The sequence below is a fragment of the Chenopodium quinoa genome, unplaced genomic scaffold, assembly GCF_001683475.1.
Source record: "Chenopodium quinoa cultivar QQ74 unplaced genomic scaffold, ASM168347v1, whole genome shotgun sequence".
Lineage (NCBI taxonomy): Eukaryota > Viridiplantae > Streptophyta > Magnoliopsida > Caryophyllales > Amaranthaceae > Chenopodium > Chenopodium quinoa.
The window spans coordinates 10,878,906-10,881,841 of NW_018743252.1; the positions used below are offsets into that span (position 1 = coordinate 10,878,906).

At 38.4% G+C, this 2,936-nt stretch overlaps 1 long non-coding RNA gene across 1 annotated transcript; it reads right to left on the reverse strand.

Annotated features, from left to right (window-relative positions):
- Positions 1–786: 786 nt before the first annotated feature.
- LOC110734866 lies at positions 787–2,163 on the reverse strand. The gene is made up of 2 exons (XR_002513939.1): positions 1,552–2,163; positions 787–1,019 (listed from the first exon to the last, which is right to left on the reverse strand). It is a non-coding gene; the product is annotated as an uncharacterized LOC110734866 (long non-coding RNA).
- Positions 2,164–2,936: the final 773 nt, after the last annotated feature.

The window sequence follows — 2,936 nt, forward strand, 5'->3', positions numbered from 1 at the left end:
TTATTTGTGAATTAATATTCAACCAACATAGATTAAACAGGTTTAGGGTTAACCTATTGATTGCATGTTAATCAGAAAGCGCACATGAATACGATCAGAATAAAGTAGAGGCCTATTATTAGGGCAGGTTCAATTTCTTTTAGGTTGGATTTGTACGTTCATCCCCGAACCCTTATTTGGTTCTAGACCTTATGGAGTTGACGATCTCTTGGATCGTTAAGGGGTGTAACCTTCACCCTGTGAACGGTTTACAAGTTCCTAAAACTTGTTGGCGACTCTTTTGCTATATCTTCTTCCCTTTTGGACGCCACCGTACTTTAGTGTATGATCACAGTGGAGTTCAAGCTAAGGGGATTAACGCTTGAAATTATTCCCTACAGCATCTAAGGAGAAGGATCCCCTACGATGGGAACACCCTCCTTACAGTAGCGACTCCACTGGGGACTTAGAGGTTACATGATTACACTAGGTGAAATGAGGGATTTAGCAGCGGTTCAAACCCGGCTTAAGGCACCGGTTTGAACCGCTGCCTGTGTGGGGGGTGCCAATTACACCCCTTTTTGGCACCGGTTCAAAACCGGTGCCATAAACCGGTTTTGGCACCGGTTAACCGGTGCCCTAAATAATTTCGCGGAATACTTTATGTTAGTGGTAGTTGTTTTAGACACCGGTTAACCGGTGCCTTTTTGGTATTTTTTTTTTATTTTTTTTTTACTTTTTTCTTGCAATAATAATAAAAATAATCTATAAACAAACATGAAATACGAACCAAACAAAAATAAATGGTGAAATAAGGATTCTTGAAATTGTTATATTCAACATCAAAACAATGGTAAATCACATTATATTCAACAAGTAAATTGTTATTGTACCATACAAAAAAAAAATTACAATGAATTATAATGAAATTTAACTCAGAAATTGAAATTGTAAAACAATAAAAAAAAAAAAAAAAATTTACAACATCAAAATAATATTCCAAAATCGAAACCTTGAATCCTTGTTGCATGAATTAACACCTGCATAAATTAAGACCCAGAAATTATTAAAACTAAAAAAAAAAAAAAAACGAGAAGCAAACCTAGAAAACTAATGCATGAACGAGAAAATCAATTAACCCAAAATCAATTAACCCAAAATCAAACCCAACAATCGATTAAACCCAGCAAAATTAGTTGACCCCAGAATTTTGCTGGGTTTTCTGAATTAATCGATTAATCCCAGAATTCAGAAAATCGATTAACCCCAGAAAATCATTTAACCCCAGAATTCAGAAAATCGATTAAACCCAGAAAATCAATTTAACCCAGAAGCAAACCCAGCAATCAATTAAACCCAGCAAACCCAGAAAATCAATTAACCCCACAACTTTCGAAAATCAATTAAACCCAGAAATTTCGAAAAATCAATAAAGTGCAAAAAACGACAAAATCAATTAACCCAAATAATTCCAAGATCAATTATACCAATCAATTTCGAACAATATTACAACAATCAAACCCAAAAAAATTAAGGCACATACCATAAATAATTAAACCCAGAATCCCTTACCCCGAATTATTAAACCCAGAAACATTGAGTTCGTCGCCTATAACTCACTCTAAGGAGGTGGTTCTAGAAAGAGATCCGAGGCGAGGCGAGGCGGTTAACCGGGAAACATAGCATGCATGTCACAAGAGCGAGGCAAGAAAGAAGCACCTACTGCGAGAGGGGAGAAGCCGGGCTTAGATGTAGTTTTCAGGTCAGAAGAAGAGGACAGAGAGGGGAGAGAGACAGAGAAGAGAGGTCGGAAAGCTGAAGGGAGAAAGAGAGGATAGAGGAGGAGAGGCGCTCAGTTGGAGGAGAAGGAGGAGAGGCGCTCAGTTGGAGCCTTGGAGGAGAAAGAGAGGAGAGAGAAGCTAAGAGGAGAGATAAGGATGTTAGGGTTTATAAATGAACAATCCCAGTTTTTTTTTTTTGGTATACCGGTTCAGTGGCACCGGTTCAAACCGGTGTCCTTGTTATTTTTGGCACCAGTTTGATCTGAACCGGTGCCATTATTCTTGGTCTAAATCCCCGCCCAATTTTAGGCCGGTTTTTGGCACCGGTTTGGTCTGAACCGATGCCAATTGGGGGTTGCCTATTTGTATTTTTCTACTAGTGTTAGTTCGTAGTTATGGTCCAAGGTATCCAACACCAAGTTACCTATGGGTTGTAACGAGAGCTAACTTTGATAATCTCTAGTTAGAGAGCGAGACTTGAATGCATAATATCTTCCTTTTGCACAAAACTAAAAGTCAAACAAGCAACATTGCATCATGCATAAGTATAGCACACTTAAACCATGGGGATTGGCTCATTGACTAGGGGTTGCCAACACTAGGCTTCTATCCCGAAATCAATAACAATCATCCCTCTCATATCACCAACAAAACGTTGGGGGAGCGATGTCATGAGTCAACTCGTTGAGTGATTTATTTGTGCGTTGTTTCTTAAGATATGGTACCTTGGACACCCAAGCCTTTTCGACCTTAGAATGGCAATATGTGGATTATAACTTGTGGCATGCTTATGTGATTACATGACTATATGCAACGTGTTAGGATAGATTTCTTTCTTCTTTTTAGCTTGGTCTAGGTTCCCAATTACGAAGTCGTCTCTTCGTAATTTAGAGTCATATTCAACGGGTAACATAAAAAAAAACAAACAAAAAAAAGAACGATGTAAAAAAAAAGAAGGGAAAATAAAAAAAACGCTCGAACAAAAAAAAAAGTCATACGAGCAGGTGGCTCGCGCAACTCATAGAGTTACGTGCCCATACCCAGCGCAAGAAAATTAGTTGTGCGCGACATCCGCGCGCAACTTAATTATTTGCGCGCACCTACTGTACGAATCAGTTTTGATTTTGCAAATAACAAGTTGATTCGTGAAAACGATATCTTTATTCAAGAATTGTT